We start from the raw sequence: 14,910 nt of genomic DNA on the forward strand, positions 1-14,910 counted from the left end.
ATTGTGTTTCTTACATTTGAATCTCTGAATTGAACATTTTCTATACTGATCAAAGTTATCAGATGACAATTAAAAGTAAAAGTGAAGCTTAAGTGGAAAGGAAATTGATGATAACATTTGTTCTCACCTTTCAAATGAACACAACTACTACCTATTTCTTATTGGAGTCTTTTCTTAAGTTTGCTGCAACATGCTAAAATGTTTCAACAAGTTAAGCTCTCAAGAAACACAGAAGTTTACTCCCAACTCATCAACATGGTAAAAAATGTCATTTTGTTAGGTAGAACACAGAATTCATCAATTTCTTTGTCACTTGCTCTGACAGTGTTTTTGAAAATGTTTCCTTCTTTTTTTTGTTCAACAATATCACTTCTCAATCCTGAGATGTTAAATGTTGCAGATGAGTAAACTTTTATAATGTTCCAGAATCTATGATATAATATTACTGTAAGAAGTCATTGAGGCATGTCATTTCAAGAATGAAAAGAGGAGCACACAAAATCACAAAAGGAAATCCAAAACAAACATTGCATCACATTGAATCGTAAAATCTCATAGCGGGCAAAATGGCCTTCATTTTTCTATGGGTAGATATCTTCCTATCTGAATAGTTTACATTAATACTTTTGTGTTTCATAGAATTACCTAATATTAATATATAATTACATAATATACAATATATAATTATATAATATATAATTAATGTAATTATATATTCACAATCATGCATGGAATTTTTATTTATAGGTCTTTTAGTATATAAGTTATCATAATAAAATTATTGCAATGTACTTTAATAAAAACAGAAAAAGGTTTTCCATTAGCTGCTTCTCCCACTAAATTTTCATATACTCAGGGATAGGCCAGGGCAAATTTAGGAGCCCAGATTATCCTCTGAGTCTTCTGTGTGGCTGGCAGAGATTCAACGAGAAGAGACTGGTTTCTCCATGCTCCCGGTTTTGAGCCTGACTCAAATCAGAAGAATCATTTCTGTACTGCAACTCTCCTGAAGACCCCGATTTCCACAAAATCACTTGCAAAAACACTACTATTTATGGGAAAATAAAAAAGAGGCCATTTAGAACATGTGTAGCATTGTAATTAAAAACTCAATAACATAAAAGTACCACCAATAGATTACTAGCACATTTAAGAAGACATTAAATTTTTGATAACTGAATGATGATAACAAAAATGCAGGACTTTTATGTTAAATAGAGGGAAACAGAAATAGTAGAAAACAGAAAAAAACAGTCAAATTAGAGAGTACATCATAACAAATATTTCCTGGAGAAAACATGTGATTAACTTGAACTTGAAGGCTAGAGATTGGGAAAGCATCTTCTCTGCATGCATATATCATTCATGAATTTTATGTTCATCTCATATGGAATCATTTATATCCAGGTACTGCTGTTTAGTGGGGGCAGAACAAATGTGCTTAAAACAAAGCAACATCACCTTTCCTTGATATCGTTCCCATATTAATCATTGTGAAGGATCTGCCTCACACATCAAAATGATCATCTCTGAAAGAATAAATTGAAACAATTTCTCTTTCTTGGACAGTTAACACTTTTCTCTCTACTTTTCTGTGAGTCTTGAAAGATATTAAATGTTTCCTAGCAATCTTTTCCTGCTGGTTCTTGACCATGTCCTTTTATATAGACTGATTTGTGTGGAACTGTGATCCGTATTTAATCCAGCTGATCTCTTTAGAAGCAGGATTGTAAATCTTAATGCTGAGCAATCTACTTTATTCAAAGAAAGAAGAAAAAAAATTTTCCCTTTTCTATCTATATAGCAAAAATTGGTATATTTTAGTTTCTCCCAGCACAAAAAGACAGAGGATTAATAAACCCACTGCACTAAAAACTTATACAATATTTGTACAAACTCCTCCTGTCTAGTTTTCAATTTGTCAAGAAAGCTTCCTGAATTCGTAATCAATACTTGCTATGATATAACTACATCATGCCTTTGTTCCACTGCTCTATGAGTCCTGAATGAGTGTGAGTCATGAACTTTTTGTAGTCAAATGGGCAGGTCATTGGCAATAAATTATGGATGAGAGATTTGTAAGGGTATTGAGAAGGAGCAGGCATTTGATCCAGTTTTTAACATCCCTTTTTTTTTTTTTTTTTTTTTTGGCGTGTCCACATCCCTCACCCATAACTGTGTACCTGGATTCAAGCTCCAGCTCTACTCCTGACTCCAGCTTCTGCCTAATGCACACCCCGGGAGGCACCAGGTGGTTTCTCAGTTTCTTGCATTGCTATTGTTTATGTGATCAATTCTACTGCAGTTCTAGATGTCTGAACTGGAGTATTGATTCCTGTCCATCTAACAGTTAGTCCCTCTTTTTCTGTACCTATCCCCTTGCCTTTAAAATAACCAATAATTATTTAATAGAAAACATTATGTAGCATGTCAACAAAATGATGTTAATTGGTTTATAATCAAAACTATAGTGAAGTAGATAGTTCAGGAGATAATGGCAGTTTGGTGGTTTGAAGCAGTGAAATATAGTCTTTCATTGTGTTCTTCAATTTGCAAGTACATAAGAAGGTATTGTCAGCATTCTGTGTAATATGTTTCAAAATGCCCATAGATAAAATTGCTGAATACTGTTAATTGGAGATAATGTGCTATCATAAATTCCGAAACTCCATAAGGCATCCTGAACAATTTTGATTATTTTTTTCTTCCTTTGCTTTAAATAACCACATGCAATTTTAATTTACAACTTCAGAACACCTAGGCCATTCTTTAGGCTATCTAGTTTCTACATTTATCTTGATTATTATGACAATATGTTTTACCTGGTGAATATTATATAATTGAGAGAAGAAAGCCATTTTAGATTTACAATAAAAATCCTCACTCGGGCCCGGCGCGGTGGCACAGTGGTTAAGTCCTCGCCTTGCACGCCCAGGATCCCATATGGACGCCAGTTCTAATCCCAGCAGCCCCGCTTCCCTTCCAGCTCCCTGTCTGTGGCCTGGGAAAGCAGTCGAGGACGACCCAAAGCTTTGGGACCTGTACCCGCTTGGGAGACCCAGACGAGGCTCCTGGCTTCGGATCAGCATAGCATTGGCCGTTGCGCTCACTTGGGGAGTGAATCATCGGATGGAAGATCTTCCTCTCTATCTCTCCTCTCTGTATATCTGCCTTTCCAATAAAAAATAATAAAAATAAATCTTTAAAAAAAAAATCCTCACTCACTTTCACTGTCCACCCTTCTGCAATGAAGTTTTGTCAAAGAAAGAGCCGTATGATACTTAATGATGTCTCCACTTTCATAGCTAATGTTTAAAGGTTGTATAGACTCAAAATACTTAAATCATTGTCACTGTTTTTACTCCGAAGGATTTTCTTCCTTCCTTCTCTCCTCCTTCCTTCTTTTTTCCTTTCTTTCTCCCTTTCTCTATTCTTTCTGTAGTAGTATATTCCACATAATAATAATGTGTGACCTAAAAAGTTTTTCTAACTTTTCATGGCTTGATTTCTCACTCTGTTTTTTAAGATTTATTTACTAAAGAGAGAGAGAAAAAAACAAAAGAGATATTTTTGTTTTCATTTGCTAATTTATTCCCTAAATTGCCAGATGAAGACCAGTGGTAGGTGTCTAAGCCCTTGGGCCATCTTCCACCTCTTTCAATGGCACGTGGACTGGACGTTAGATCATAAGCAGAGTACCCAAAACTCAAACCGACCCTCCAAAATAAAATGTCACCCCTGCATCGCAAATGCAAACATCGTCATTCGTTAGTTAAAAGTAACAATGTTACATTTAGCTACCCATTTTGTCAAAATCATGTCTGCACTTTCAAATATTTTTACCACCGGCCTTTAAGGCAATAGATATTAAAATCACTTCACCTTTCCAAAAACGGTTGTAGATTTTTCATAAACTTGGAATCTCTTTATAAGATTTCATTTTTCAAGATGTGTTCATGGAACATTTATTTGGAGTGACAAATATACTGTTAGGTCTTGTATTTTGATCACATCCTTTTATATGTTGCAAAATATCATATGATTAGGATTTATCAGGATGTAATGAAGATTATTGTTGAACATGACAGAGGTTCACAAAGCAATGTCTAAAAGATTTCATTTTCAATGATTTTTTATGAGTGTCTGAACTAATTTAATATCAAAAGCCTACTCCTTGGACGGAGAAAAAAATAATGAATTTCTGTCTTGCCTCAATAATTTTTTCCAGATTATTCTCACTGCCTTAAAAGTTTGACTTAACATTTTCCATCTTTTAAGCTGAAAAATACTGAACTTTCTCTTGACTATTTCATTGAATTGTCTGCCCTGTTTCTTTGCTCACCTTCTAGAAAACTGTGAAAGTATTGCCTCTCCATAATTTTTCATATTCAACCAACTCCTCTTCTTATTTAAACTAGGCTATCTTTCATTCTCCTCTGACAAAGTTCTCACCAGTGACCTGCATAGTTTGCCAAATTAGTTGCCAATTATCTTTCTTGTTTGGCATATCTCCTGATTTATGTGTTTGCCCATTCTGTGTTAAACTATGTAATTTCACCCCTGGACACACTACCTTTTCTTTCCGTTTGACTAACACTTTCACTGGATACTTTTTGTAAGAAGTTTAAAGTGCAATTTCTCAGAGTTTGTCATTAATCATTTTATCTTTCGTGTTTTCTCTTCTTAGTTGATCTTAATTTTAAGGATTAAGACAGCATCTACATTATCATACACTTCATATTTGATTCTTTTTCATGTACCAAGCTATTATCCTCAACATTATCATCTAGTGCTTAACTTGGCTACATGTAAAACATCATACTTTCAAAATAGAATATGTAATTCACAGCATTCAAATCTGCTGCTTCCTATGTGCATCCTATAATCAATTATATCCAACTTATATCCAGTTTTTCAGCAAATATTTATACATTAAATATATTCATATATATGAAGCAATCAGTATTCAAGTCTGTCTCTTCCTTATATCTAGTTCATTTCCCATATCATCTGATTACATCTGTTTATATCTACAATTACACTAAGACAAGCATCAGTATCTTTTACTTAGGTTTTTGCAATAGCCTCTTAGTTGATTTTCCACCTTTCAACTCATCAGTCAGAGATTTTTCTGCAGCAAAAGTTATTCTTCTGTTTATATCCTAATGTTCTTAGAACAGAATCTAAACAGCTTACCCTTTGTAACAAAGACAGGAAAACAGGCCATAGGAACATGAGATTCTGAAATAATTCACTCATCAGATTGTTTTTCTGCTGTAATATGCAGAGAGAGGGGAAGATCACTGCATGCAAATAAAAAGGAAATCACTCAGTATGAGTCAAGATCATACAAAGGAACATATTCCTTAAGGAGAAGAACCCTTTCATCCTGCTTTATGTACCCCAGATATATATTGCAAGCAGTAACAATTCCCTGGTTCTCACTTTGTTACTCATGGAGATGTCCAGATTGCTTCTGATGGAGCGATGTACTTATCATATTGTTCCCTGTACTTATCACAAGGAAATAGCTATTTCCTGAGTAATTCCTGCTTGAGTTTGATTATTTTGGAGCTATTCCAAGTGAACAGACCTTCTGAATCTGTCAAGCACTAACATGAAACACTCAAAATGATCTGCTACCAATAGAACTCTGAATAAAACAAGTAGTCCATTTCAAGGAGCCTGCTGTGTTGTTTTATCTCTCTGGAACTCTTTCCTTTCTTAGGAACAAGATAATATAGAACAGGTAATCATGACTACAATTTTGTCTAGAAAATGCATTTCTTCCTTACTCTTAGCTCCTCTGTAACTTAATACAAACATAATCTTAATCAAGCCCCTAGGCAATTCTATATTTGTTGATGAAGGGAAATATGAAAGAGCAAAAAACAAAGAAGCTGTCACTCTAAGACTAAGAAAGGTTTTCCAGAACAAAATGTAACAGCTTCATGGAGGAAGAGGTGATGAAGGAAGCACAGATTTTGGTAGGGCTTAGAAAGAAACAATGGACAGAATCCATTATTTCTTATGAATCTGAAACTTTCCTCTGCTTGAAATTTCTTCCGTACAATACCTTCTGCACAGAGTGGTTAAATTTGTCATATAGGTTGTCAGTCTGATAAGCAACAGCTTAACATGTTACCCTATGCTGGCCCCAATAAATAATTCTTAAAATACTGTCTTTGGGGGAAAAAAAAGTGTTCAAAGGAACTTGTGGTAATGGTGGAGAATAGTAAAAACTGCTATAACTGAGGAGTTAAATAGAATAAATACAACATTTTCCTTAAAACGTTGTATTTTCACCTCTATTTTGTTATAGTATATAAGTTAGTCCATAATACTGTTAAATCTGAATGCTACTTCGGTGTCTGTATTTCATATAGCAACAACATCACTTAGAATCTAGTACGTCTCTTCAGTCTTTAAAACAGATTTCTAATGAAACAAACAGAAAATGATCAGTTAAATCTGTAGAGATCACTTCTACCATATGGTGGTGGTGATAGGTATATCCATCAACAGCAAAGGACCTTGGTATAATTGTTCAATAAAGAAGTCAATTTTTTTTTTTATCAAAAATGACTTGAAATCAAATTCTCTTTGCCACTGATTTGATTGTCTCAAAAATACAGGGCCCGGTGCCGTGGCCTAGCGGCTAAAGTCTTCGCCTTGAATGCACTGGGGATCCCACATGCCTGCCAGTTCTAATCCCGGCAGCTCCACTTCCCATCCAGCTCCCTGCTTGTGGTCTGAGAAAGCAGTCAAGGACAGCCCAAGGCCTTGGGATCCTGCACCTGCGCAGGAGACCTGGAGGAAGTTCCAGTCTCCTGGCTTCAGCTTTGGATCGGTGCAGCACCGGTTGTTGTGGTCACTTGGTGAGTGAACCACCGGACGGAAGATCTTCCTCTCTGTCTCTCCTCCTCTGTATATCTGACTTTGTAATAAAAAGTGAATAAATCTTTAAAAACAATACAGTAGTGACTTTATGGAAAACTCTTAGACTTGGCTGACTGTACACTTTTAAGGGAAAACAATTTGGGTTATTCAACATCTTTCCAGAGACTTCATCCTATGACTAGAGTTTACTTTTGGACAAGGTACTTCTATACAACTGGAGCATAACCCAGGGAACAATATTGACCATACACTCCAATGAACAGTAAATACTGGGCTGGCTTCAGTAAGTGGATTTTAATGTACAAGTAGGATTACGATAATGTGATGCCAATACAAATCAGAGATAAGCTGAAGTTTGAGAAAAATGGTGAATTGTCAACAGAAGCTTTAGCATAGTGAAAGGATACCTGGAAATTTGAGAGGAACATTATGAAGTGAGAAAATGTGCTTTTCCAGTACATCTTCCATTGTAAAATACCATAAAAAAATAACAAAATCTTATTTTGCCACTGAAGCCTGATGCCACAATGCCTGTATACCTGGGTCTTAGGGAAGAATCCTGTTGAGTTGCAATGGTCACCTGCTTGCTGTCCTTTTGTAACCTCTTTTTAAAGCATGAAATGAACAAGTGAGGTAAATAGAATGAAGGGAGATGACAGAAAAGAGAGGCACAGACAGAAAATGAACTCTGTGGGCTGTGGGGAGCAGCCCACCCCACGTGTATGATAGGCTGTCACAAGATGGCAGCTGGCGGAGGGCCAGGAGGGGGGTTGGTCCCACCTGTAGACAAACAGGAAGTCACGGGGATTGGCTGATGCCCTCGTTGCTATTATGTCATTGCTACTGGCCTATCAGGTAGCACCCAGTGGACCCATGGGGAGAAGTGATTGGTGGAGAACTGTATATAAGCAGCCCACTTTCGGCAATAAACCTTTTCATTCGCCTTTTCATTTGCCCTCTTGTTTGTTCGGCTTTTCGTTCACTCATTCGTTCATTTATGTGTGTGTTCACGTGTTCATTCGGTGTGGGTGTGCCAGTTGCGGTGGCAGTTCCTGTTTTCCCAGGCCCTTGAGATTCCTCATCATTTTAGTGTTGCTCCAAAGCGGTGCGACAGTGGGCTCTTATGAGTACACAGAATCTATGAAGTTCCCACCCTCATGATCTGATCAAATCCTTCCTAAAGGTCTCATCTCCAAATATCACTGTGGGGAAGAGAGTTGGACATGAAAGCTTCAGCAAATTCATTCTTGTAATGTAAAAGCATTCAGTCCATTACAGATAATGAATGCAGTCCTGAGAGTAGAACAATAAGCTTTTCTGGCTGAAATGCTAGACAGAGAAGGAGGGCAATGGTGTTGAATGGAACCAACTTGGCAGAATACCTACAGGCATATCTGCCTGGTGGTTTAAATGCATCCTTGAAGAGTCACGCCATAGTTCAAATTCTCTCACAGACATAGCCATTGCTCCTCGTTGTTCTTCATCCACTCACTTTACTCATGTTACCTACTCCAGAAAGGCCTCGAGTAGAGGAATAGGCACATTCTACGAGGCTTCTTTGGAGCCTTAAGTTTATCTCAATATTGATTACTATTACAAGATGTAATAGCAATTGTCATGATTACTCTCTATAAATTTCTATAATAATCCCAGTCCCAATAATATTACCCAAATTTTAGTCAAACTAAACTTAATTGGCCCTATGTTGGCAGAGCACCACTTAAGCTGTACTGATATACTCTTGGCCTTAAATGTTACGGCGTTTTCTCAATGTTCTATTTCCCTTTTAAAACCCTTCCCCCAAATATGTTTGAAAGGAACAGACATACAAGGGAAAACCCAAACTACGATTACAGTTACAAAGGACAAGGCAAATGCGACTGGAGATATTTTGGCATATCAAGAGGAAAACCATGAGATACTTATTGTTTGTATATAGCAAATAGTATGGAAAAATTGTCTGAATTCTAGAACCTCCCCCATAAAATTACCATAATTATAAATAATCTCTGTAGTGCTACATTCCCAGTGAATCAAACTTTAATAGATTTCAATTTGAAACATTTCACCTTTTGAAATATGATTCAAAATAATCAATTTCACATTCTTGACATTTGTATATGAATTACCTTCCTCTATATTGATATACTGACATAATATTTCTGTTTCTCATAGATGTGCACATGTAGACACTCACACACAGCTCTACCTAGTACTAAGTTGATGCCAATGTAGATAAGTAAACAATGTTAAAAATCTGAATCTACGTTTCACACTTTTTGGTATATGTTTCCATATCAACAATTGTTACACACATAAACAGATATGATAGTTTTTCATTTTATTTTATAATATTATATAAACTGCTGGAGCAAGTAGATTATGTTGTTTGTATGAAGTTAGGTTTCTCCTAGGTCATGGGTGTTACGGAGTGTCAAGAATTCTTAATCTTTCATCAATTTTTACTCCTCATCAGATTCTGAGGATGATATATTAATATCCCTTCAGGTCAATTTCTCATTGTTTGCTTAAAACAGGGTTTTGGCAGCTAGTTCTTGCCAGGACTTTTGCATGAAAAAATAGAGCATTGTGCCTGCAATGAGATCACCTTCTTCTCTAACGTGTAAGTCTCAAGACAAAGAGAGAGCTAAACCTAATGCTTATTTTCATTTAATATAGCATTGTCTGAAAGGCAACTATAGTTGGTGAGTTTCAGCTTACAACTTTGGTCTTGGAGGAATTGCAAATTTATCTTACTATATCTAGATTTAAATTAGATAAGGTGTATTTAAGTCTTTGGACGTTGGGAAATTGATTATTTTGCTCATTTTTTAGCCATCTGAATGTCCTCTAATGTTCCCTAGGTCTTCTATAGCATCACGTCATACGAAGATGTAATAATATCTTTAAGAAAATATAGCTTTACCAGCTATGTCTAGGTCTGGCTGAATCTCAGTCATGCTTGACTGCATTGATCCTTATAAAAGGAGTGAACCATAATGTCATCGTATGCCATTAGTATGCACTGAAAACATCTATTTTGCTAGTCAGAAAGTATTCAAAGGAAATTAACTAGGTTCCAGTTACCAGAGTCTTTTGCATCTTTTATATTCATTATATGGAACATTGTATTGATCCTGTTGTAAGGGTCGTGTGTGGTAGAAGAGAATTTTGAGTATAGCAAAATCCTCGAGCAGGGCTGCCTCTGGGCTTATCTGAATACACCTGACAATGAAACCATGTCCACCACAGTTCTTCACCTCAAGTCTAAATTAGGTAAGAGTAACCATGCAGAAATTTCTTGGCTCTATTTAAATTTAATAAGATTGTATTTCTAACTCTACCCTCTCCTAGATTGTATTCTCTGAAGAAGGTAGAGCCATCTCTCCACTAAGGCATTGAGTGTCTATCTTCCTCCAGTAAGGCGTGAGTGGTAGCTGGGAAACCTCAGTTCCTAATTCATAATATAGGAAGAGACTAAAGCAAAGATAAGCTCAGACCATTTTAATAAAAAGCGGCTAAAGTCTCTGTCTCCCAGGCTCACTTCTCAAATACAATGCATCAGAGTTACTTATAACATTCTTCTCTCTCCATACCAGAAACAAGGAAAGGAAGAAACAGATTCCAAAGGAAGCTTAATGAATAACGAAGATGATAAAACAGTGGGAGATTCTGATCAAAGGTCAATCCAATTTATATTCCTTTTTTTCAAAATATTACCTCTGGGATAGCCATTTGCACAACTGTTAAGATGTTACTTGGGGATTCAGATACATGAAGGAAAAATATGGAAATAATAGTCTTACCCACTTTCCTATAACCCTTGAATCTTTTTACCCTAATTAACTATGTAAAAATTGTCAAAATATAATAATGATAATAAAAGATGTTAAGTGGGGGACCCTGGCACAGTAGCCTAGTGGCTACTTATATTGCATGTACTGGGATCACGTAGTGGCACTAGTTTGTATTCTGGATCCTACACTTCCCTTCCAGCTCCCTGCATGTGGTTTGGGAAAGCGGTTGAGGATGGCCCAAAACCTTGGCACCCTGCACTCACGTGGGAGACCTGAAAGAAACTTCTGGTTCTTGGCTTCAGATGGACTTAGCTCATGCTGCTACGGCCCCCTGGGCAGTGAGCCAGTGGGTGAAAGATCTTTCTGTATCTCTTTGTTCTGTAGATCTAACTTTCCAATAAAAGTAAATATATATATGTACATATATATTAAAATATGTCACTTGAGAAGCCTGCAGCCTTTGTTGAAATGCCTGGTTGCATTTTTAATCCAGCTTCCCACTAATATTGTAATGGAGGAGGAGGCAGATACTATGTGGGAGGAGGCAGATGATGGCTCAGGACTAAAGCCCCACCACCCACGAGGAGATCCAAGGTTGAGATATGGGCTCCTTGTTTAAGCATGGCCCAGTCATATAGAGTCCTATAATAACAGCAACATCTAGACAACTTCTTTGAATCCCTGTGAACTAGATTATTGCACCAATGGATTGAATTCAGGCAAACAAACACCCTCTGGGGTCAAAAACTTTAAAAGTATAAGACAGTTAAAGGATGAGAAAGGCTAAAATCCTGGATCTATTATTTTACTTAAAGAATTAGTGGAGACAAGGTTTTCCTTGACATCTCAACCAACTGCTTTTGTGCTTGTACTCCTTCCTTTGCACTGTGATTTTTCACTAACTAGTGCAGATTTGATTAGGTCTGATTCATCAAGGAAGAATAAGTTTCTTTTACTGTGTTCCCAGGATACTTGTTACCTAACTCAAGTACAACAGATCATAAATTTAAGTATGAACGTGCCTATTTCCTTCACCATGTAGTAATCTGTGACTTCATTGTTTCCTTTGAACATGTTTGGTTTTATCAGTAGAATAAATGAATAAATAAACAACATGTGGTTTATTATCTTAGGAATTTTTGGAATTTGCATCTGAAAAGAGTGACCACAATAAGGATAACCTATTAAACAAAGGAAATGATGAAATTATTATTAATAGGGAAGTTAAGTTTTATAAAGTTGAACTGCACACAGGACACTAAATAGGGAATACTAAGTAATTGTTTTCCTAAGTTGGCCATATACAAAGTTTGGGTTTCTGTATTATACTTTATTCTGTTATAAGAAACTTTACCGGCAGGTGGTATTACATTAAGGTTCCATATAATAATATGTAATATTTCTAATAATGCTTTCAAAGGAACACCCAGTACAGCTTTAATAGTATATAGCATATGTAGACTACCTACAGAAATTAGCAAATAATTTGGTTATTTCTTTGATTTTTAGCCTTTCTCATAATGATGTACAATAATTTATTATCATAAGATACTAAAGCTAAAATCTGCCAAATAGATAAGAAAATAGGAAAATATGTGAAAGTTTTAATAATATCACCACAAATATTATTGTTCTGGAAATTTTAGGATGGAATGCCAGTGTTTTCTTCAATTATTTTAAACGAAATAATAATTAAGATACAATAAATAGCCAAATATGACATGTGTTTCTGAAAACTTGATAGATTAATTATAACTAGCTTCTAAAATAAAATTTATCTTTGTAGGTTTTGATGCAGTTTTTTCTTATTCTGTTTTCCAAACTTATCAAATGAACATATGCTTTCAGAAATCACAGACAAAAGTTTACACCCTTAATCAGTAATAGATACTCATTTTCCTTGAAACGTTCTTCTAAGATTGGCTTCTAATACATCAGAATAATTGCTGGGAAAATTTCTACTACAGTGTTCCAAGATGTAAATGAAATACTACATTGTAAAGCAGAAAAGACAAAGATCAAGGTCGTCTAATGTGTTGCAGAATTTGTCTACAGAACATTAGTTTCAGAAACTTTGGACAGATGCAGTTACATCTGTGGAGTAATCCATTTGTTTTCATGACTAGATCAAATTTAATAGGTTGGTAAAAAAAATGGTTTTACTCTCCCGCATTAAAAAATCTTTCACAGAAAATACACAGTATCTAGTTTTCCCAGGTTTAGGATTGCGAAATATAATTTTAACAGAAATCTCTTCAGGAACTTAATTTAGCAAATTTCTGTATGTGTTTCAGCTATGACTGTATGAATGAATGAAGTACTATAGTAACTAAATATTATTTTGAAATACTTTTATCCAAAAAGTGCTTTCTATTAAGTAACATTCTAGTTAGAATATATATGTATATAGAATATATATATTAATTATATGTGTTAGAATATATATATATTCTATATATATAATTTTATGTAACAATTCCATAGAGTCTGGGATTTCCCCATCACCAAATTCCTACCCCTCTCTGGTTTTCCCCAAATTATTATAATAGTATATTCCTTCATAAGCAGTCATAAGTCTATCAGTCTGTTATTTAAGTGTGCCCTGATATTGCTGGTATAGACAATGTCAGCTAGTCCAGCATCCATTGTCTAGATATGTCCACAGTTTCATAGGGAATCCATCTTAGATTTGAAAGTAAGGGATGCATATTACATTGTACCTTCACATCTGAATATGATAGTCTCCATTATGCCATCACTAAACATTCACTTAAATGAGAAGCCACGAAACAAAGTCAACAAGAGGTATAAAGTTAAAACAAAAACTTACAGAACCATGGAGTCAAGAAACATGCCACTAAATAACCAATGCATGGTTGAAGAAAGAAAACACAAAAGCTTCTTGAATAAAATGATGTCACCATCATGTGATCCATGAGCCAGCAATAAATTCAACAAAAAGAACTACTTGCAATAAATGAAAGTGAAAGCAAAAACATCAAAACACATGGGATGCAGCGAAAACAGTATGGAGGGGGTTATTGATCTTATAAGTTGCATGAAAGCTGCCTTATGTCAGAGAGAACATAATCATATCTGTCCTTTGGGGATTGACTTATTTCCTTGAGTATAAGGAATCTCACAACTCCTTTACTGCAAGCACTGCTTCAGTACCATCGCTCCGTAGTGCACCGTGGGGCCAAATCTCTAACACATGGACCTTTGGAGAACACTGAACGTCCTAGCCATAGCAGATATTTTTACATGCACAGTAAATATTAAAAAGTGCAAATATGACTACTCATGTGTTCTAATTGACTGAAAGCATAGAGGGAACATTCCAGCAGCATACTCTTTCTGAAATCTTATTTCCTTCAGCATCAGCTTATTAACATACTTTGGTGCTACAGTTTAATCACTGTGAATGTATGTGAAATGCATGTAATTTTTGCCATAGTTTATATTTCAGCTAAAAGACAATTTTCACATGAATTCAGGATATTCATATGCATCTAATTTTTTCAACACAATTGTCATATCATGATACTGGAATTATGTTCATATTATATTTGAAAAAATACTTTATCAATAATGAACTTTGTATCTATGATACTATCATATTTACAGCACTATTAGATATTTACCTAAAGTAGAGTAAAATATGCATATTTATGTGATTTTAACCAATTATAAGATCAAATTATGATTTGGGAAGTTTCATAGGTTTCCTATTTTTTTTACAGATATTTTTATTTCAATTACAAAGTCAGATATGCAGACAGGAGGAGAGACAGAGAGGAAGATGTTCCAACAGATTCACTCCCAAGTGAGCTCAAAGGCCTGTGCTGCGTCGATGTGTGAAGCCAGGAGTCAGAAACTTCTTCCAGGTCTCCCACACAGGTACAGGGTTCCAATGCTTTGGACCTTACTCGACTGCTCTCCCAGGCCACAAGCAGGGAGCTGGATGGGAAGTGGAGCTGCTGAGATTAGAACCAGCACGCATATGGGATCCCGGTGTGTTGAACCCGAGGACTTTAGCTGCTAGACCACTGCACTGGTCTAGATTTCCTGTTTGGAGCACCTAATGACATTGATACAAAATTTATATCATCTAAATGTTTATATGTTTTTTCTACTAATGAAACAATCACATTAGTAGAAACTTATTCATATTTTTCTACATGTATATCAAATGAGCAAAATTTAAAACTGT

The sequence above is a fragment of the Ochotona curzoniae genome, unplaced genomic scaffold (assembly GCF_017591425.1).
Source record: "Ochotona curzoniae isolate NIBS_2020 unplaced genomic scaffold, NIBS_Ocur_1.0 contig_1071, whole genome shotgun sequence".
Lineage (NCBI taxonomy): Eukaryota > Metazoa > Chordata > Mammalia > Lagomorpha > Ochotonidae > Ochotona > Ochotona curzoniae.